This window comes from Vombatus ursinus, unplaced genomic scaffold, assembly GCF_900497805.2.
Source record: "Vombatus ursinus unplaced genomic scaffold, bare-nosed wombat genome assembly UNPS02014841.1, whole genome shotgun sequence".
NCBI lineage: Eukaryota > Metazoa > Chordata > Mammalia > Diprotodontia > Vombatidae > Vombatus > Vombatus ursinus.
This window is the reverse complement of record NW_020954619.1, coordinates 29,083,689-29,107,222: the sequence shown is the minus strand read 5'-3', so window position 1 is coordinate 29,107,222 and position 23,534 is coordinate 29,083,689. Positions and strand designations below refer to the sequence as shown.

The 23,534-nt window shown below is 37.3% G+C and overlaps 1 pseudogene; it reads left to right on the top strand.

Annotated features, from left to right (window-relative positions):
• Positions 1 to 914: 914 nt before the first annotated feature.
• Positions 915 to 1,370, top strand: LOC114026730 (annotated as a pseudogene).
• The last annotated feature ends 22,164 nt before the right edge of the window (positions 1,371 to 23,534 follow it).

Below are 23,534 nucleotides of genomic sequence, written 5' to 3'. Positions count from 1 at the left end.
GTGTCTTCCCGTGGCCAGATCTCCAGGTACTCGAGAATCAGGGCTATGAGGCAACATCTAGCAGCCAGACCTGCCAATTCTTCAGCACAGCCCAGGGCAAATAGGCATCCTACAGTGATTGGAACTCCACATGCTTCAGTGTAGCCCCAGGGAAAGGTAGAAAAACCCCAATAGGCCTCAGCTCATACCAGACACCACTATTAGTATCCCAGCTCTCGCCAGGTAAGCTACCAGTCTCCTACAGCCTCCAGCAGTGCCAGGCTTCCCTCAATATAGCACCAGATGAGGCTCTCCAGTGGACCTCAGGGAAACATCATTACAACACCAGGTAAATGACTAGGGCCTGTAGTCACTGGCACAAGAAACCTGAGATGTAGGTCCTTCCATCCTGGGAGCAGAGATCAAATTTAAAAGAAAGAAAAAGGCCAAAAATTAAAAAAAAAGGTGAGAAAAAACAACAAAGAATCTGACCACAGAAAGTTATTATGGTGACTGGGAAGACCAAGACACAAACTCAAGAGGACAACAAAGGCAAAGCACCTATGGGCAAAACCCCAAAGGAAAATGGGAAGTGGCCTCAAGCCCAGAAAGACTTATGGAAGAGCTCAAAAAATCATATAAGAGAGGTAGAAGAAAAATTGGGGAAAGGAATGAGAGTAATGCAAGGGAATAATGAAAAAAGAGTCAACAGCTTGGAAAACTGCTTAAAAAGTAGAATTGCCTAAATGGGAAAGGAGATACAAAAATCTATTGAAGAAAACAACTCCTTAAAGAGCACAGTTGGCTAAATAGAAAAGAAAATATAAAAGCTAATAGGGAAAAAACAATATCTTTAAAGTTAGATTTGGGGGAAAGAGATGGAGTCATTACATGCAGCAGCACCTGTATGAGTGAGAGTGAGTTGCATGGCCAAGATGTGTGACTTCATGGAGGATCAGACCACAGAGTTCAAGGAGGTCTTCCACCTGTTTGACTGAACAAGTGATGGAAAAACTACTTCGGTCATACAGCCAGTGTGGGGACGTGATGCGAGCCCTGGGCTGGAACCCCAATGCTGAGGTGCTCAAGGTCTTAGGAATCCCAAGAGTGATGAGATGAATGTGAAGTTGCTAGGCTTTGAACACTTTCTGCCAATGCTGCAGACTGTAGCAAAGAAAAAGGACCAAGGCACGTATGAAGATTATGTAGAAGGGCTTCAGGTGTTTGATAAGGAAGGGAATGGCATAGTCGTGGGGGCTGAAATATGACATGTCCTCAAACTGGGTGAGAAAATGACAGAGGAAGCAGTGGTAGTGTTGGTGGCAGGTCACAAAGAAAGCAACACTTACATCACCTATGAAGAACTAGTCCAGATGGTGCTGAATGGCTGAGAACAACTCCCCTTTCCACAAAGAAACCCCTAACTTTCTCAGTATGAAAATCATCCTCTTGCCCCTGAAACAACTAAATACATTTTCAGTATTGCCAACATTCTTACTTCCAACCCCCACCATATGTCCTCTTTGACCTATTTGCTCTCAGCTTTCACCAAATAAACTTGCTATCTGCTCCTAAAAAATACATAAATAAATAAATAAAGTTAGAACTGGGCAAGTGGAGGCTAATGATTCTATGAAACATCAGAAATCAATCAAACAAAATAAAAAGAATGAAAAAAGGAAGAAAATGTATAAAACCTCATGGGGAAAAAAAAACTGACCTGGAAAATATATCCTGGAGAGACAATATCAGAATCACTGGACTACCTGAAAGCCATAATCAATTTGGCAAAATACAATAACCATTCCTATTTAAAAAAAAACATTAGAAAGCCTTGAAATCAATGGAACCTTGCTTAAAATGATTAGTATCTATCTAAAATCAAGAGCAAGCATTATCTGAAGTGAGCATAAACTTGAAGTTTTCCCAATAAGATCAGGAGTGAAGCAAGGAGATCCATTGTCACCATTATTATTCAATATTCTACTAGAAATTCTGGATGTAGGAATACCACAAGAAAAAGAAATTGAAAATATGAAAATAGGCAACGAGGAAGCAACACTATCTCTCTTTGCAGATATGATGGTATACTTGAAGGATCCTAGAAAAATCAACTAAAAATTAGTTGAAACAATAATCAACATCAGCAAAATTGCAGTATACAAAATAATCCCACATAAAGCAGCAACATTTCCAAATACTAACAATAAAACCTGGCAAGAAGAGATAGAAAGAGACATTCTATTTAAAATAGTTGTAACCAATATAAAATACTTTGGTGTCAATGTATCAAAACAAACCCAGGGATTATGAGAACACAATTGTAAAACACTTTTCACATAAATAAATCAAAGCTCAACAAGTAGAGAAGTATTAATTGCCCATGTATAGTCTGAGCCAATATAATAATTGACAATTCTACTTGTTAATTTATTTGTTCAGTGTCATGTCAGGTCATTCAAACTACCAAATAATTATTTTATAGAGTTTAGAAAAATACTAACAAAATCCACCTGGAAGAATGGGAGGTAAAGAATAACAAGGGAATCAATAGGAAAAAAAAAAACATTAAGGAAGGCAATCTATTAGTTCCATATTTTAAACCATGGAAAAAAGTAGTAATAATCAAAAAAATCTACCATTAGCTAAGAAATATAGTTGTGGATCAGTGGAATTGATTAGATACATAATACATAGTAAATGACTGTAGCAATATGCTGTTTGATAAACTCAAAGATTTTGAGCTTGGAATTCAATATTTGACAAAAATTGCTGGGAAAACTGGAAAGTAGCTTGGCAGAAAATAGGCATAGACCAATATTTTATACCATATACCAAAATAAGATAAAATGGATAGATAAATGATTTAGGCATAAAGAGTGATATGGTAAACAAATTAAGGAATCATAGGAAAATGTACTTGTCAGTTATGTGGATAAGGGAAGAGTTTATGACCAAATGAGAGATAGAGGAGATAAGGGGAAGCAAAATTTTGTTTACGTGAAATCAAAACTTTTTTTTTCACAGATGAAACCAATGTAGTCAAAGGATATGAACAGGCAGTTTTAAGAAGAAATCAAAGCTTTAAATAGTCACATAAAATGTTCTAAGCCACTACTGATTAGAAATGGTTAATAAATACTACTGATAACAAATGATTGGAAAAATGAAAATTAAAACAACTGAGATATAATCTCATACGTATTAGACAGGCTAACTTGAAATAAAGGAAAATTAAAAAAAAATGTTGGAGGGGATATGAAAGAATCAGGACACCAATTCACTGTTAGTAGAGTTGTGAACTTGTCCAACCATTCTGGAGAACAATTTGAAATTACATCCAAAAGGCTAAAAAAACTCCACAAACTGTGCATATCCTTTGACCCAAGAATACCACTACTAGTGTTGTATTCCAATGAGATCAAAGAAAAGGGAAAAGGACATATTTGTACAAAATATTTATAGTCACTCTTTTTATGGTGGCAAAGACTTTGAAATTATGAGAATGTCCATCAACTGGGGAATAGCTGAACAAGTTGTGGTATATTATTGTGATGGAGTACTATTGTGTTATAAGAAATAATAAACATGGCAGCTTTAGAAAAACCTGGGAAGAGCTATATGAACTCATGCAAAGTGAAGCAAGCAGAAGCAATATTGGAAGGACAGCCAACTATGAAAGACTTAGCTACTGTGATCAAGATAATGATCCAAGATTGTTCCAAAGGGTCTATGATGAAAAATCCTGTCTGCCTCTAGAGAGAGAGCTGGAGAACTCTGAAATCAGATTAAACTATATTTTTCTTTTACTTTAAAAAAATCACTTTGGCACCTATAAAGAGTGGGGAGATATTTTAGTTAGGAAAAGCAAACAGAGCTATTCTTCAATAGTGCAGGTAAAATGTTCTGAGGATCTGAACTAGTTTGATAGCTATGTAAATAGGAATAAAAGAATACACATAAGACAGATTGTAGAAACAGATTTGATAATATATATGAGATGAGTAAGAGTATAGAGTTTAGGATGACACTGAAATTGGGAACCTAGGTGATTGAAAGAATGGTGGTTTGTTCTACTTTGAGGGACAATTAGAAAGGGAGATAGCTGGAAGTGGGTGGGTAAATAACATATTTAGTCTAAGATGCCTTAACATGGAAAGTAAATCAGCCTATTTGGTGATTCTTAGTTTCACAAAAGTATATATTGTTCATTTCCTTTAAATAGTGAGCATCTTAAGTGCATTTGCAATATGATTCCATTTAATCCATTTTTATCTACATATAGCCACTTAGGAACATATCAACTATTTAAAATGAATGTGCCCTTAGAGAGTTAAGAATTTTTCTTTTAGGCATTGAGAGCTTTATTATACCTCATCACTTCCAAGGGCACAAGGCCTTCTTGATTATGCAGTACTCAATTATGTACTTTTTTTCTGAATTTCCTGACAAGAAATTTTTATTGGCTTAAGAAAGAAATGATGTATGACCTGCTCCACAGAAGAAGTTCATATTTGGTATCTTATATATTTAGTGCTACATCAAGCTGAAAAATGCTGTGCAATGTCTTTATGACAATTCACTGCACTCTTAATCTTCCCAAAGAAGCCAGGCATGCTACATAATCAGTTTTTTTGGTCATTGAAGTAACTCTTCATCCAGATTACCTTTGATAATTGAAGCCCTACCATGTTTAAAGTTCATTAGTCTTAATGGTTAAAGCAGTAATATTTCAAGTTTAGTTTAGACCTTTCAATGACATCACTTTCTACTAATTTCCAAATGGAATATTGAATCATTTTATGTATTAACCCTCTGATCTCTATATATAATGTGGCCAATTACTCGCTTTTAAAAAGTGTGAAGTACAGGTTTTTCTCTGATGGTTCTCTCTACTATTAAACTGAAGTAGAGTTTGTCAGCCATATTGTTAGACATTCATGCCTTTATTTGGTTGTCATCATTAGCCACAATCCCTAATAATTTCAGTAGACCTTGAACTATGACCAAGGTCCATCTGCTCACTGTCACAAAGCACCACCAAGAATCATAAGATCATAGAATCATAGGAACATTAGAGACCATCTCATTTAAATAGTACCAGACAAATTTACAATAATGTTCCTAACAAGTTGTCATCTAACCTATGCTTTAACATATCCAATAAATGCACAAACCCTTATTTTGTAAGTGTAAGAATCAACTTTCATATAGCTCTGATAATTAATAACTTTTATTTATTTTCCCTTAGATCTAATTAAAATATAGCTTTCCACAGTGTCTAAATACTGTGCTAAGTGTGATCAACACAGCAAAAGAGAACACATCTAATCTCTATTTCAGATTACATCCCTGCAAATACTTAATGCAACAATCTGGTACACAAGGCAACAATCATTCTCTCCTCCCCACACCATAGTAAATGTTTAACATCTGGAGCTACAGAAAAAAAAAGAAAAGAAAAATGTATCACAGGACATTTTAAACATTTTCTCAATTACATTTTAAAGTCTAACTCTAGATCATCATCAACAGGGGTGGAGCTAAGATGGCAAAGTAAAAGCAGTGACCTGCTTGAGTTCTCCCCCAAACCCCTCCAAATACCTAAAAAAAATGGCTCTAAACAAATTCTAAAGCATCAGAACCCACAAAATGACAGAGTGAAACAAATTTCCAGCTCAAGGGAACATGTATGGTTGATCAGAAATGTCTATCACATGGGCAGGGAGAGGAACATAGTTCAGCGTGGGCATGCAGGCAAAACAGTCCTCATGGAACCTATAGCAGGCCTCAGAGGACTTAATCACAGGCACCTGTGGCAGTTTCCAGACTTCTCAACCCATGAATGCCAATGACAACTTAATAGGTCAGAAGGAAAAGCCTGTGACTGCTGTAAGAGAATAGTTCAGTTGCAGTCCAAGCCCCTAGGTGGTGGCTACTTCTGGAGCTTGCCACCCACAGACAGAGGGGGATTCCAATGGCAGATTAGAGGAGGATTGCAGGGATCTATTTGTTGGTGCTGAGGCAAGATTCCCTTGCTTTGCCTATGCTTGGATCTGGGTAACAGTTCTGGGTGGCAATCCTGGGTCAAGGAGGAGTGCTGGCATGGTGGAGCTTGTAGTGGCAGTGGAGAGGAAATCTGCCTTACAGTTGAAGGCAGAAAAGAGTGCTTGTGGTCACTCATAGACTAGAGCACAGGATAGGAAAGGAGAAAACACCTCACCTTTGGTCATACCAACCTTGAAGAACTGAAAATCTTCAGGTCCCTAGAAATATCTCTGAAAACACCTGCACAAAACCCCCAAAGCTCGGGACAGTACATTCTCCACAATGGAAGCAGACCTTTAGCTTAACAAAGAGTTTATAACTCAAGTAATTAGCTATGATTATGAGCAAACTGAACAAAAAATATCACACTGTAGAATCTTTCTTTGGTGACAAAGACCAAAACACAGAACGAGAAGAAGACAAGAAAGTCAAGGCTCCTACATCCAAAGCCTCCAAGAAAAGTATGAATCAGTCCCAGGTCATGGAAGAGCTCAAAAAGGATTTTTAGAAGCAAGAAGAGAAGTAGAGGGAAAGCTAGGAAGAGAAATGATAGTGATGCAAGAAAATCATGAAAAACCAATCAACAGCTTGCTAAGAGAGATCCAACAAAATATTGAAGAAAATAACACCTTAAACATAGCCTAACCCAAATGGCAAAAGAGGTCCAAAAAGCCAATGAGAAGAATAATGCCTTAAAAAGCAAGACTGGCTAAATGGAAAAGGAAGCCCAAAAGCTCACTGAAGAAAATACTTCCTTAAATTAGAATTTAGCAATTGGAAGCTAGTGACTTTATGAGAAATTAAGAAACAATAAAACAAAACCAAAAGAATGAAAAAATAGAAAACAATGTGAAATATCTCATTGGAAAAGCAACTGACCTGGAAAACAGATTCAGGAGAGAGAATTTAAAAATTATTGGACTATCTGAAAAGCATGATAAAAAAAAAGAGCTTAGACATCATCTTTCAAGAAATTATCAAGAAAAATTGTCCTGATATTCTAGAACCAGAGGGCAAAACAGAAATTGAAAGAATCCACTGAACCCCACCTGAAAGATATCCCCAAACAAAATCTCCTAGGAATATTGTAGCCAAATTCCAGACTTTCCAGGTCAAGGAGAAAATATTGAAAGTAGCCACAAAGAAACAATTCAAGTATTGTGAACACGCAATCAAGATAACACAAGATTTAGCAGCTTCTACATTAAGGGACCAGAGGGCTTGGAATATAATATTCCAGAGGTCAAAGGAGATAGGATTACAATCAAGAATCACTTATCCAGCAAAACTGAGTATAATCTTTCAGGGCAAAAAAAAAAGGATATTCAGTGATATAGAGGACTTTCAAGCATTCTTGATGAAAAGACTAAAGCTAAATAGAAAATTTGACTTTCAAATACAAGACTCAAGAGAAGTATGAAGAGGTAAATAGGAAAGAGAAATCATAAGGGACTCATTAAGGTTGAACTGTTTATATTCCTGCATGAAAAGATGATATTTGTAAGTCATGAGGCCTTTGTCAGTATTAGGGTAGTTGTAGGTAAAAAATTATATGTATATATTTTGATAGATAGATAGATAGAGGGTACAGGGTGAGTTGAAGATGAAGGGGTGATATCTGGAGAATAAAATTAAGGGATGAGAGAGGATTATACTGGGAGAGGAGAAAGGGAGAGGTAGAATGGGGTAAATTATCTCACATAAAACAGACAAGAAAAGGCTTTTACAGTGGAGGTGAAGTGGGGGAAGGTGAGAGGGAATGAGTAAATCTTATTTTCATCAGATTTGATCTAAGGAGGGAATAACATACACACTCAATTGGGCATGGAAATCTATCTTACCCTACAGGAAAATAGGGGGTGAAAGGGACAAGAGGGCAGGGGATAATAGAGGAGTGGGCAGGTTGGGGGAGGGAGTAATCAAAAGCGAACACCTCTAAGGAAGGACAGGGTCAAAAGAGAGAATAGAATAAATGGGAGGCAGGATAGGATGAATGAAATGTAGTTAGTTTTTTTTGTTTTTTTATTTGTTTTTTTTTTTTGCAACATGACTAGTATGGAAGTGTTTTGCATGACTACACATGTATAACCTGCATCAAGTTTCTTGCCTTCTCAATGAGGGCAGGGGAGGGGAGGAAGGGAGAAAATTTGGAACCCAAAGTTTTAAAAAGAAATGTCAAAAAATTGTTTTCACATGCAACTGGGAAATAAGATATACAGGAAATGAGGTATAGAAATCTATCCTGCCCTACAGGGAAATTGAAGGGGAAGATGATAAGAGAAGGGGGGGGATAGAAGGGAGGGCAGATTAGGAGAAGGAATATTCAGAATGCATGCCATGTTGGGGTAGGGGGAGGGACAAGATGGGAAGAAAATTTGGAACTCAAAATCTTGTAGAAGTGGATGTTGAAAACTAAAAATAAATAAATTAATAAAAAATAGATCATCATCAACAACAGAAATATCATGCCCTGATTTGTGAGAATTATAGATATCTGAGGTAAAAGTTCTGATGCTGAAATTTTTAAAAATCAGTTTGCAACAGCTTTTTCAGCTGGTTGCATCACATTCCTTCCTCCCATTTCTGATGCTCTTCTTATTAAGCATCCCAAGTTCCTTTAGTCTTCTTATGGCATGACCTTGAGGCTCTTCATTATTCTGACTGATTTCCTCTAGCATGTTATCACTTATCAATGTTATTCCTAAAAGTTACTACCACCAAAAAACCCCATATTCTACTTATGGTCTGATAGAAACAGAGTTCATTGGAACTATCACAATACCATTTATGCATACATTCTCTTAATGTAACCTAAGGCTACATTAGTTTTTGTGGGTACCATATGATGTTGCTAAGTCATATTGATCTTACCATACATTAAAGTCTAGATATTTTTCGTAGTTATTCTCTAGTCATGGTTCTTCTCTCTGGAAATCAAGAAGTTGATTTTTTTGAACCAAAGTATAATATTAATATTAATTCTTATTCAATTCAATCAAGCCTTATTCAATTCTATAAAATCTGATGAGGAGGATGGTAGCTAGCATTTATTTAGCACTTTCAGGTTTACAAAGTGATAATACATATGTATATATACAAATATGTGTGTATGTGTGTATATATGAATATATAGTATATGTATATGTATATATGTGTATGTATGCATGTATGTGTATATATATATACATATACATACATACAAATATATACAAATATATTCTCTTGTGATCCTATCAAAAACCTTGTGAAGTAGGTGCTATTATTATTCTTATTTTACAGATGAGGAAATTGAGGCTGAGCCAGTTAAATGATTTCTCTAAGACCAATCAACTAGTAAGAGCCTGAGGTAAGATCTGAATTCAGGTCTTCCTCAATCTAAGTCCAGCATTCTATACTCTGTATTATCTAGCTATGTAGCTTGTCAAGAGTTGTAAACAATTCTGACACTGTCATCAGATATGTTAACTTTCTCTCCCTTCTTTCAGTTATGGAAATTTCTTTAAAGTATGCCATCTGTGCCTTCATACAAATTACAGAATTATTAAATATCACAGGGCTAAAGGATTCCATTAGAGAATTTTCCCAAGGGGACATTGGGCTATTAATGATTATACTTTTTGAATACAATTATTCAACCAATTCCAAATCTATATGAATATCCTATTATCTAGCACATATTTATCTAATTTTTAACAAAAGTAACATGAGGCTTTATTAAATGATTTGTTAAAACCAAGGTTAATTACACTAAAAGAATCCCTTTTTTGCCGTGAATTTCTTGCCACTAACTCTGCCAAAAATGAATTTTGAATTTTGTTTTTTATTTCTTGTTATTTTATTTCTTTTTCATTTTCAACATTCACTTCCAAAGATTTTGAGTTTCAAATGTTCTCCCCATCTCGCCTCACCCCCCACTCCCAGACAACATGCATTCTGAATACCCCTTCCCCTAATCTTCCCCCCTTTTAACTTCTCCCCTTCTCTTATTTCCTTCCCCTTCTATTTTTGTGTAGGACATGATAGATTACTATACCCCATTGCCTGTATCTCTTATTTCCCAAATGCATGTGAAAACAACTTTTAACATTTGTTTTGAAAACTTTGGGTTCCAAATTTTCTCCTTTCCTCTCTCCCTACCCACCCTCATTGAGAAGGCAGGCAACTTGATACAGGTTATACATGTGAAGTCATGCAAAACACTTCCATAGTAGTCATGTTGTGAAAAACTAACTATATTTCCCTGCATCCTATCTTGCCCCCACCCATTTATTCTATTCTCCCTTTTAATCCTATCCCTCTTCAAAAGTGTTTGTTTCCAATTACCCCCTCCCCCAGTCTACCGTCACTTCTATCGCTTCCATCTCTTCTTTTCTCCTTCCCCCTTACTTTCCTGTAGGATAAGATAGATTTCCATTACCAGTTGAGTGTGTATGTTATTCCCTCCTCAATCCAAATCCATTGAGAATAAGATTAACTTATTCCCTCTCACTTTCCCCCACTTCCCCTCCACTTTTCTTGTGTGCTTTATGTGAGAGGATTTACTCCATTCTACCTCTCCCTTTCTCCTTCTCCCAGAATAATCCCCTCTCATTCCTTAATTTTGTTCTCCAGATATCACTCTGTCATCTTCAACTCACCCTGTGCCCTCTATCTATCAATCTATATATACACAATTTTTCCCTCCAACTACCCAAATACTGACAAAGATCTCCTAAGTTACAAATATCATCTTTCCATGTAGGAATGTAAACAGTTCAACTTTAATAAGTCCCTTATAGTTTCTCTTTCCTGTTTACCTTTTTATGCTTCTCTTGAGTCTTGTATTTCAAAGTCAAATTTTCTATTCATCTCTGGTCTTTTCATCAAGAATGCTTGAAAGTCCTCTATTTCACTGAATGTCAATTATCCCCCCAAAGGATTATGCCCATTTTTGCTGGGTAGGTGATTCTTGGCTGTAATTCTATCTCTTTTGACCTCTGGAATATTATATTCCAAGTCCTCTGGTCCCTTAATGTTGAAGCTGCTAAATTTTGTGTTATCCTGATTGTGTGTTCACAATACTTGAATTGTTTATTTGTGGCTGCTTGCAATATTTTCTCCTTGACCTGGGAACTCTGGAATTTGGCTACAATATTCCTAGGAGTTTTCCTTTGGGGATCTCTTTCAGGAAGTGATCAGTGGATTCTTTCAATTTCTATTTTACTCTCTGGTTCTAGAATATCAGGACAGTTTTCCTTGATAATTTCTTGAAAGATGATGTCTAAGTTCTTTTTTTTTTGATCATGCCTTTCAAATAGTCCAATAATTTTTAAAGTCTCTCTCCTGAATCTGTTTTCCAGGTCAGTTGTTTTCCCAATGAGATATTTCACATTGTCTTCTGTTTTTTTTTTTCATTCTTTTGGTTTTGTTTTATTGTTTCTTGATTTCTCATAAAGTCACTAGCTTCCAATTGCTCCATTCTAATTTTTAAGGAAATATTTTCTTCAGTGAGCTTTTGGGCTTCCTTTTCCATTTGGCCAATTCTGCTTTTTTTTTTTTTCAGTCAAAGACAAGGTTTATTAGAACATCCGGCATATTGTGCAGACTTTTAAGCAGTCTGAACATGAGCAAGCAGTGGCTAGATTTTTAAGAATCTAAGCCTCTTAATGGAGACAAGATGGACCTTATATACAGAAAGACTGTGGGAAGGATCTGGGAGTGGCCAAGTAGTCTATGAGGTAATAGAATTCCAGGGACCTAGATCACATGGCCAAGGGAGAATGGAGAAGTGGCCTGGGGCCATAGGGAGGTCCACAATGAAAAGCCAGTTGATGGGATTATAGCATCAGGTGAAGGCCAGATTTGGCCATGTGGGAAAGTCCAGGGTTTTTCCTTTCTGGGGCACAGATCCCAACCCCATCATTCCCCCCTCAAATAAATAGGAATCCCAATTCTTTTGGGGTAAGGGGTGAAGATCTCAGCTTCTGAAACTTCTTCCTGCTGGCAAGGGGCTGTCCCTGCCTCGAGGGGGTCCCAAAGAGGAAGTTGACTGGAACTGAGCACAGGCAGCATCCAGGAACAATTGGGGACATTGGCTGGTACTCGCTGTTTGCTACCAACTGTAGGTGAATGGCCTGTAGTCTGGAAGACACAAATCTGACAAAAAAGACTGCAGGGTCCAGATATAAAACAGGGACTAGATTTAAGGCCCAAATGAGAGAATAAAACATCCTTACCTCTATTTGGATTCAGATAATTTAGTTTTCCAACCATGCAGTATCAAATCCACCTCATAGCTAGACTCAGAAATAGCCAGGTAGGTAACATTCCTTTTCAAAGGAACATAATGGGGAAACTGAGCCAGGAGCATACCATCTTAGACTGAGGCTAAAATTGTCCTTTCAGCTTTTCCCAATGCTGACTTCCCACCAGTATCACCTTCTCTGACTAGCTTGTGGCATTTCTCTCAGATGGTGCATTATTGATTATCGATGGATTATGATCCATCATATAACTCAAAATAAAATCCTATGAGCTTTCATCTCAAACAGCAAGTTTCACTAATCACAGTTTAGAAAAATCTTTTCCAAAATTTACATCTCAAACTTAAATTTGTCCTGGTGTAAAAAGCCAATCCTTAGAGATTTCTATCCACTTGCAAATTCTCAGCAAGCCATACATAACCCAAACAAGGTTTTTGGCTAGTTTACACATTAAAACAATAATCAACAATAGCTAAATTATTTTAGCAGTAACCAAATTATGAAAAGTTGCTTGACATAACCACTATAGAAAGTGCACCAATTTGAAACTTGAAACAAACCCATTACCAATCAGGTGACTTCAGTTTTGTTAAATGCACTTCCAAGTTACTTTACACATAGAATCAAAATCTCATCATTAACAGTTAAAGCTACAAATTTAAAAGAGCATATGCTTACCCAAGTTCAGAGGCCAGCTTCTTTACCTTGAGCAGGATGTGCTGAACCTGGGTGATGCTTCCAGGCAAAGGTTGCCCTAGGGCCTGCTGCCATTGCCAGGGGGGCCCACACTATAGCTTCTGCCCATCCCCCCTCATTCCTTTCCCAGGTGAGGGAGGGCAAAATCAAAGGTGTTTCAAAACTTCCTAATGATCCATCACAAAACCTTCAGAATATGCCAAGATATTTTCAGGTGTTCTAACTTTCCCCTGTAACCTGCATGAAGGAGAATTCAAGGGTGTAGAGGGAAGGGAGTAAGTAAGCCTCAGGGAACCAAAAAGCAACTGCAGTTTACCCAATTCCCTAGTACTGAGGGAATTCACAGATACACTTCCAGATAGGGCATCCATCCTTGTCCTTTATGCTGCGGAAGTTGTACCCAGGTCCATGACCTTCACCCAACCCAGTGGACCAAGAGCCTGAGAGTGTCAGGCCGAATGTGAGACAGCCTCATAACTGTCTGCCAGAAAAGTACCTCTAAGCCTTTGTGCTTGGAGAGGGACCCCAGCTGCAGATCAAGAAAGGAGGGGAGCAGGGAGGCTTACATACCTTCCAGTTTTGACTGGAGAAGAACTTGGGGTTAGGCAGTTTCCCCATACGGGCCACCAAAATAATGTGGTTTAGGGGTTCAGGGTTCCTGGGACCCCAAAATCACAACACGTGGGTCCTGCCCAAAAGAATTCAACCCAAGCCTTCTTTCAGCCAAAGACAAAGTTTATTAGAACATCCATCATATTGGGTAGACTCTTAAGGAGTCTGAACATGAGCAAGCAGTGGCTAGATTTTAAGAATCTAAGCTGCCAATTCTGCTTTTTAAGTCATTCTTCTCCTCATTGATTTTTTAGACTTCTTTTGCCATTTGAGTTAGACTATTTTTAAGTTGTTATTGTCTACAGTATTTTTTGAGTCACCTTTAGCAAGCTGTTGACTAGTTTTTCATGACTTTCTTGCATCACTCTCATTTTTCTTCCCAATTTTGCCTCCACTTCTCTTCTTGCTTCTCAAAATCTTTTTGAGCCCTTCCATGGCCTGAGACCAATTCATATTTTTCCTAGAAGCTTTGGATGTAGGAGCTAAAGATTCTATGGTCTGACTTTTTTTTTTTTGGTAAAGTTTGCTCATGATCCCAGTCAATTACTTGAGTTATAAACTCTTTGGTTTATTTATTTTTTGTTTGTTTGTTTTGTTTTATTTTGAAGGTTCTAATTTCTTGGCCTTCATCAGGCATTTCAGGAGAGAATGCTGTTTGTGCTGCAGACCTCTGTTGAGTCACTGACCCTGTCGAGCACTGTACAACTGAATGAGCTATTCATAGGACATGTCCAGCAGCTGATCCATGTCCACACCACAATAGGTGAACTTCTGGAAAGTTTGCTTCTTCTTCTGCTCCACTTCTGCCATCTTCTCTCCTGTCAGGAAAAGCTATAAACTCTTTGTTAAGGTAAGGGTCTGCTTCCAGTGTGGAGAATGTACTGTCCCAAGCTTCACGGGTTTTGTGCAGCTGTTTTCAGAGATACTTCTGGGGACCTGTAAGTTTTCAGTTCTTCCTAGGTGGTATGATCAAGGGTGAGGTGTTTACTCTTTTCCTGGCCTGTACTCTGGTCTATGAGTGACCACAAGCACTCTTTTCTGCCTTGAAACTTTCCCTCTTCACCAGCACTACAAGCTCCACCATGCTAGCACTCCTCCTTGTCCCTGAACTGCCACCCAGAACTGTTACCCAGATCCATGCATGGGCAAAGCAAAAGGATCCTGCCTCAGCATCAGCAAAAAAGATCCCTGCAATCTCCCTCTGACCAGCCACTCAATCCCCCCACAGTCTGTGGGCTAAGAGCTCCAGAAGCAGCTGCTACCCTGGGGCTGTACCATGACTAAGGCTGGACCCCACTCCTCCCTCTCCAAGGGACAACAGACCTTTCCTACTGACCTTCTAAGTTGTTTTTGGGTATTTGTGGGTTGAGAAGTCTGGAAATCATCATAGCTGCTAGTGATTTAGTCCCCTGAGGCCTGCACCAGGTTTGCTGAGGCCTGGTCTTTGCTTACTTGGCCCATGTTAAACTGTGCTCTTCTCCCAGCCCTCTCAAGCTTACATTATAGTAGAGGGAGAAAACATTTGGGTCAATGGTGTCCAGGGAAGATTGTTTTTAATCTGTGAAATCAAAGGGATGATCAATGACACTTCATGCTTTTCTCATGAGCAATGTTAATATTGATTTAATTCATTTTCCCAGAATAAGAGGTAGAAAAGGGAGTGTGGAAGGAAGGAGAGGAATTGATTGTAGAAGGGAAAATGACAAAAAGTGAGATCCTTTCATGGATGATTTGATGGGATAAGAAGCTACCCAGTTAGAATAACTTCATTTCTTTGGGCTCACTCATTTCTTATTCTGGACATTAGAGCCTGGGATGAAAGTTGGAAAATTGGAACATTTGCCCATTTCTAGTGTGTTTGCACCTTTTCATTTCCCTGAAATGCTTCACAAATCACTCACTCTGTGACTTGGCAATCATATCTCCCAATTATTTTGGTGTTCAGTATTATAACATACCTGAGCATAGTTGCTTGAATATGGCAAGGACATCTGTTATGGATGCTGGTATGTCTTCCATTTATCTTAAACTTTATTTGTTAATTGTTTTTTATCCTTTCTAAATCAAAACTTATCCTTACTATCATAAAAAATTAGCAAAATAAAGGTTTCAATAGTTTTATCTTTTCCCAATCATGCTTTATCATTGTTTTCATGAGACCTTTGTCAGTATTAGGGTAGTTCAAGGGGAAAAAATATACATATATATATATATAGATAGATAGATAGATAGATAGATAGATTGATAGATAGAGGGCACAGGGTGAGTTGAAGATGAAGGGGTGATATCTGGAGAATAAAATTAAGGGATGAGAGGGGATTATACTGGGAGAAGGAGAAAGGGAGAGGTAGAATGGGGTAAATTATCTCACATAAAACAGACAAGAAAAGGAAAATAGAAAAAGAAGGGGAAAAGAGAAGAGGGGGGAGATAGAAGGGAGGGCAGATTGGGGGAAAGGGTATGCAGAATGCATGCTGTCTTGGGGTTGGGGAGAAAGTTTGGAATTCAGCAACTTGTGAAAGTGAATGTTGAAAACTAAAAATAAATAAGCTCATGAATCTTAAAAAAGGGGGGGAAATTGTTTCAAAAGACAAACTCTGGGTACAGACAGCATATAGAAGGTAAGGGAATCAGAACACACAAAATGCAAGTCCAAATGTGTTTAATGAAGAAAATGGTGCTATTACCAGAAACAGGGATTTGGAGCTAAGTGGCTGTAGACATTTTTTGTAATATTAAAATAACAATTTTTAAAATAATTTGTTAATATCAATTGACAGAAATAATCCAGATTGTTTTAGAAGCACACTTGCATTTTCATTTTTTTCTTTAACTTGAATTCTCCTCACGGAATTTATGTGGTCTCAATTTTATTTTATCACAGTAATGTTTTGTACCAATCAATTTAAATCATAATAATTTTTATGCTTTCTTCAGGAATATCTTTTTGTTGACATTCAGAAATATCTTTGAGTTGAGCTATCCTTCCTTCTCAAAGGCAGATTTCTGAAAATCATCCGAATATAAAATCTATAAATTCTTCTTAAAAAAAAAAGAAAGAAAAGGCTCTGATTCTTATAATCTAGCTACTGCTTAGATTCTTAAAATCTAACCAATAGTTTACTAATGCTCAGACTCCTTAAGAGTCTGCCCAATATAATGGATGTTCTAATAAATCTTGTCTTTGGCTGAAAGATGGCTTGGGTCAAATTCTTTCAGGCAGGAACCACATGTTGTGATCTTGGGATACTCCTAAACCTCAACATTTTGGTGGCTCATACGGGGAAGCTGCCTAACCCCAAGTTCTTCTCCAGCCAAGACTGGAAGGTATGTAAGCCTCCCCCTACCCATTTTCTTGTGCTGCAGTTGGGTTCGTTCTCCAAGCACCAAGGCTTGGAGGCGCTTTTCGGGCTGACAGTTAAAAGGCTGTCTCTCACTCAGCCTGACACCCTCAGGCTCTCAGTCCACTGGGTTGGTTAGAGGCCATGGACCTGGGTACACCTTCCACAGCATAGAGGACAAGGACAGACACCCTATCAGTAAGTGTATGCCCCATTATGTCATTCTCTTGGCACTAGGGAATTGGGGAAAACTGCAGTTGCTTTTTGGGCACCTGAGGCTTACTTACTCCCTTCCCTCTACACCTCTAAGTCCTCCTTCATGGAGGTTACAGGGAAAAGTTAGAACATCTAAAAATATCTTGGCAGATTCTGGAGGTTTTGTGATTAATAATTAAGGAGTTTTGAAACTCCTCCTTACAACCCTGGTCACTTTTTTCTCCCACTCCCTTCCTTCAAGAGGGTATCTGTTAACCCTCTCATAGGAGAAGAGAGTTTCACCCTTTACCCCTCACCTTTGATTTTACCTTCCCCCACCTGGGAAAGGAAGGAAGTGGGAGGGGCAGCAGCTACAGTGTGGTCCCACCGGCAATGGCATTGAGGCCTAGGGCAACCTTTGCCTGGAAGCATCACTCAGGTTCAGCACATCCTGCTGAAGGTAATGAAGCTAGCCTCTGAACTTGGGTAAGCATGCTCTTTTAAATTTGTAGTTTTAACAGTTAATGATGAGAAGTTGATTCTCTGTAGTAATTTGGAAATGCATTTAACAAAACTGAAGTCACCTGATTGGTAATGGGTTTGTTTTCAAGTATCAAATTGGTGAACTCTTTGTATCAGTTATGTCAAGCAACTTTTCATAATGTGGTTACCACTAAAATAATTTCACTATTGTTGGTTATTGTTTTAATGTGTAAACTTGCCAAAAAGCTTGTTTGCGTTTTTTCTTGTTGACAATTTGCAAGTATATAGAAATGATCTCTAACAATTGGCTTTTTACACCAAGACAAATTTAAATTTGAGATGTAAATCCTGGAAAAGTTTTTCCTAAGCTGTGATTAGTGAAACTTGTGTTTGAGGTTAAAACAAAACAAAACAAAACAAAATTAAAAAAAAATCCTCATGATTTTATTTTGAGTTGTCTAGTGGATCATAGCATTGGGAAAAGGTAGGAGGACAATTTTATCCTCAGTCTAAGGTGGGATCCTCCTGGCTCAGTTTCTCCCTTATGTTCCTTTGAAAGGGAATGTTACCCACCTGGCTATTCCTGAGTCTGGCTATGAGGTGGATTTGATACTGCATGGTTGGAAAACTGAATTATCTGAGTCCAAACAGAAGTAAGGATGTTTTATCCTTTCATATTTGGGCCCTAAATCTAGTTCCTGCTCTATATCTTGGCCTTGAAGTCTTTTCTGTCAGATTTGTGTCTTCCAGACTATAAGTCATTCACCTACAGTTGGTAGCAAACAGAAGTTACCAGCCAATGTCCCCCTCATTGTTCCCTGGATGCAGCCTGTGCTCAGTTCCAGTCAACTCCACTTTGGGATCCCCTCGAGGCAGGGACAGCTCTATGCCCCTTGCCAGCAGAAAGCAGTTTCAGAAATGGAGACCTTTGCCCCTTACACCAAAAGAATTTGGGTTCCATTTGTTTGAGGGGGGAATGATGACGATGAGATCTAGACTCCAAAAAGGAAAAATCCTGAACTTTCCCACATGGCCAAATCTCTGGCATTTGTCTGAGGCTATAATCCCATGAACTGGTCTTTCTTTGCGGCTACAACCAATTTCCCAATTCTCTGTGCCCTTAACCTAGCCTAGACATCCCTAAATCCCTTAACCACTTCCCACCCTTAATCCTATCTAGGCTGCATTCTACCTTGGCCACCCCTGGAGTTCTATTACCTCTTAGACTGCTTAGCCACTCCTAGATCCCTCCCATAGTCTTTCTGTGTATAAGGTTCATCTTATCTCCCTTAAAATGCTCTGATTCTTATAATCTAGCCACTGCTTAGATTCTTAAAATTTAACCAATAGTTTACTAATGTTCATACTCCTTAAGAGTCTGCCCAATATGATAGATGTTCTAATAAACCTTGTTTTTGGCTGAAAAAAAAAGTTTCTCAAATCTCCCTGGACTTAAACACTTAAATATTCACATGTAATCTTAATGTAGGAGATCTTTTTTTTTTTTTTAGTGGTGGAGAGAGGTAGAGAAAAATCTTTGAAATCTGATATCTTGAAATACAAGATCCATATAACAATATGCCTCTCTTTTATTTCTTCTTCATAGATCCCGATTTTCAAAATATAATAATAATGTCTTCCATTATTTCCACCTCTGTTGTCAGTTCCCCCTCATTAGTTAGATCTTAGATAAATAATTGCAGTCTATCATCATTACTTACAATTCTTTTGAAAAAAAATAGATTTCATTAATAAAATAAATTAATACCTGCCTTGTTTTATGGCTGAAAGTTTCAAAATATGGCTAGTTAACTGAAGTCCTATATTATTAGTATTTCATGTCCCTGTGATATTTGCTATACTCCTCATCAATGTACTCCTTCTGTCCTGGTAGTTTGTAGTATACTCCACTGATGATATTCTGTAAGATATGCTGATCTTTACTGAAATGATATCCTACTTCACCTCCCCAGGTTCTTGATTTTCTAATGAGTATATTACAGTATGAAATGGCACTTCACCATCCCTTTAGTCCATTCCTCTCCTTTTAATATATCTATCTATCTATATATGGATATAGATATAGATAGATAGTTATAGATGTAGATGTAGATGTAGATATAGATATAGATATAGATATAGATATAGATACAGATATAGATATAGATATAGATATAGATATAGATATAGTCTTCCACAGCCACAGTCAATTTATAGTTCCCATACTATTTAACCTCAGGCCTATGATGACAAAGTTGCCTTTTGCATTAAGATATCTCTTTCATCTTGCCTTTCCCCCCCTCTACTGTTTTATTTGATAATCTTGTCAGCTTCCATGGATTAAATTACTGTAGTTATGCTGATGATTTTCAAATCTACCTACTTTGCCCATATGTTTCTGCTGACCTTTAATCTCACATTTTCTATTGCATTTCAATCATCTCAAATTGGAGAGCCAATAAATAGTTCAAACCCAACATGTTCAAAGTGGAACTCATTATTTTTCCCCTAAATATTCCCCATCTTTATTTTCACTATTACTGTAGAGGTTAGGAACATCTTCCCAGTCCCTCAGGCTTGCAACCCAGGAGTTATTCTTGCCATCACATTATCTTTCACCACCCATATCCAATTTGTTACCAAGGCATGCCAATTTCACATTTGCAATATGTCTCATATATAACCCCTTCACTCCTTTGACCTCTCTGCTATCGGTCCTCATCATCTCATGCTTGGGCTATTTCAATAGCCCACTGGTGGATCTGCCTTCCTCAAGTCTCTTCCTATTCCAGTCTATCCTTCATTCTGCCACTCAAGTAATATTCCTTAATTGTAGATCCAATCATCTCAAGCTCCTGCTCAATAAACTCTAGTGGTTCCCTATTGTCTCCAGGATCAAATACAAAATCCTCTGTTTATTATCTAAAGTGCTTCATAATCTATGTGCCTGGCTCATATTAGGCACTTAATAAACATTTGTTTCCTTCTCTTCTCAGGGTAAGATCAAAGTCATGTTGGAGTCAAGTGAAGTTTTTTGTTTTTGTTTTACAGGATATGGTCTTCTTGAGGGGAAGACTAATACTTCATCAGAAACTAAAGTGAAAAAAGAAGAGAATGAAGGATACTGTTCAAGGGGTTTGTTAAGTAGAGAAGAACGGGTTCACAATAAGTGGCCTCTAGTTTCTCAGTTAAGTATGAAGTAATTCCCTAGGTAAAAAGGTGGTAGAAAGAAGATTGCATTGGAGGTCTGAGAATCAAAGAGAAATTTTGGAACAGCAGCTGTAAACAATTAAATAAAGGGCCAATTTGGGAAAAATACAAGGATTTTCTCAGTGCTGTGAGGACTTGCTTGAGATTAGAGAACAAACATTTTTAGGAAATCTGGAGATTGACCACGTAAGAATAACTAATTTTGTGGAGACTTCATGTAGTAGAAGGGACATTGGAGTTTGGAATCTGAATCCTACCTCTTTTTATTTTTATTTGTGTAACTTTGCAATTTGATCTCACAAAGCCTCAATATCCTCATATGGAAAATTGTTCATTTGCACCTTTATAACTGTTTCATACTCTATAAAAGACATTAATTCTGGATGTCTATATTGGGTTTTATAGCCAAAAAAATGTGACATTCTGAATGAAGAATAATAATTCATTTATAGACTTAATTGTAGCTTTGGCAGCAGATTTGTTCTGTAGCATTTAATTTTTCAGATGGCTAAGCAACAGCTAAATAGTAGTTTACTGATGTATGTTATAATTAATAAGTACAAGATACTGTCTTATACTCTAAAAATACAAAACAAAAAGCAACTTTCTTTTCACTCAGAGAGCTATTGCCTGGATATAATATTTAAACAGATAAACTCAAATTGAGAGAGGTGAGAGAGGGAACAACTATGGGAATCAGGAAATACTTCTGCTAGAATGTATTACCTAACTTAAACCTTATATGAAGCTCAGGATTCCAAGAGGAATGAGGTGGAAATAGGGGAGGGTATATTCTAGAAATGTGAAACAAACTATGCAAAGGTATGGAGGTGGGATATGGAATGCTGTGTTCAGGGAATAGGACATTTTGACTAGCATATAAAATGCATAAAGGTGATTAATTTTAAGTCTGGATAGGAAGGTTGCTAGGGTCACATTGTAAAGAGCCTTGAATACCAATCCGAGTTCTCATTTTATCATAGGGACAATGATACTACACTGAAGAATTGTGAGTAGGGGATTGACTCAAATCTCTATCTTTGTCCAATTTTGATTGTCATTTAAAAGAAAATATTTGCAATGAAGTTCCTTGGATTTGTTTTTCATCTCAAAGAAAGAAAAAAAAGTTTTAGACATCAACCCTAGGGAAGACATCACCAATATACAAAATGATTGCTTCACTAAGAAACCTAAGCAATGTTCCATCTAGATATGGGAGATAGTATGGACAAAGGAATGAACAGAGTAGATTGAGTGCTATGCATAAGGCATACCAGTTTGGCTGTATCATAGTGTACATAAAGAAAATGAACATGTAGTAAGACTGGAGGGGTAGACTGGGATCAAGAAATGTTATCAATGTCAAACTGAGAAATTTATATTGATCATACAGGTATCAGGTAATCATTGAAGTTTGTTGAGAAAGGTAGTGACAGGGTCAGAACTATACTTAAGATAAATTACTTTTATTTTATTAATTTATTTTTAGTTTTTAATATTCACTTCCATAAGATTTTGAGCTTTGAATTTCCTTCCCCTTCCTCTCCTTCCCCCTCCCCAAGTCAGCATGCAATCTGATATAGGTTCTACTTATACATTCATATTAAACACATTTTCAAATTGATCATGATATAAAAAAGAATTAGAACTGAGAGGAAGAACAAGAAAGAAGAAACAGAACAAAATGACAAAAGAAAAGGAGAGCAAATAGTATGCTTCCATCTGAATTCAGACTTTTACATTCTTTCTCTGGAAGTAGAGAACATTTTCCATCTTTGGTCTTTTGGAGTTGTCTTAGATCCTTGCATTGCTGAGAAGAGCTAAGTCTATCAATGTTGGTCATTACACAATGTTGCTGTTAGTGTATACAATGTTTTCCTGGTTCTGCTCACTTCACTCAGCATCAATTCATGCAAGTCTTTCCAAGTTTTTCTGAAGTCTGCCTGCTCATCATTTCTTGTGGAACAATAGTATTCCATCATATTCATGTGCCACAACTTATTCAGTCATTACCCAATTGATGGACATCCCCTCAATTTCCAATTTTTTTTTTCCACCACAGAAAGAGCTTCTTAAATATTTTATACAGATGGGTCTTTTCCCTGTTTTCATGATCTCTTTGGGATACAGACCTAGAAGTGGTAATGGTGAGTAAAAGGCACATATAGCCCTTTGTGCATAGTTCCAAATTGCTCTCCAAAATGGTTGGATCAGTTCACAACTCCACCAACAATGCATTAGTGTTCCAACTTTCCTATATCTTCTCCAACATTTATAATTTTCCTGTTTTAGCACGTTAACTAATCTGATAGGTTTGATGTGGTCCCTCAAAGTTGTTTTAATTTGCATTTCTCTCCCATAATGTAAAAACTGCAAGGTCCTGTGTAATCTTGAGTGTAGTTCCAAGGTATTTAAATTGTTTCTTTCTGGCTGCTTGCAGTATTTTGTCTTTGACATGGTAATTTCAGAATTTGGCTATAATATAAAAACTATAATCCTACATTATGTTGTTTACAAGGAACACATCTGAAGCAAAGGCATGAACACAGAGTAAAGGTGAAAGTCTAGAGCAGAATATATTATGCTTCAGATGAAGTTAAAAAAAAGCAAGGGAAGCAATCCTGATCTCAGACAAAGCGAAGGAAAAATAGATATAATTTAAAGAGATAAGGAAGGAAACTACATCTTGCAAAAAGGTGCCATAGACAATAAAGTAATATCATTACTA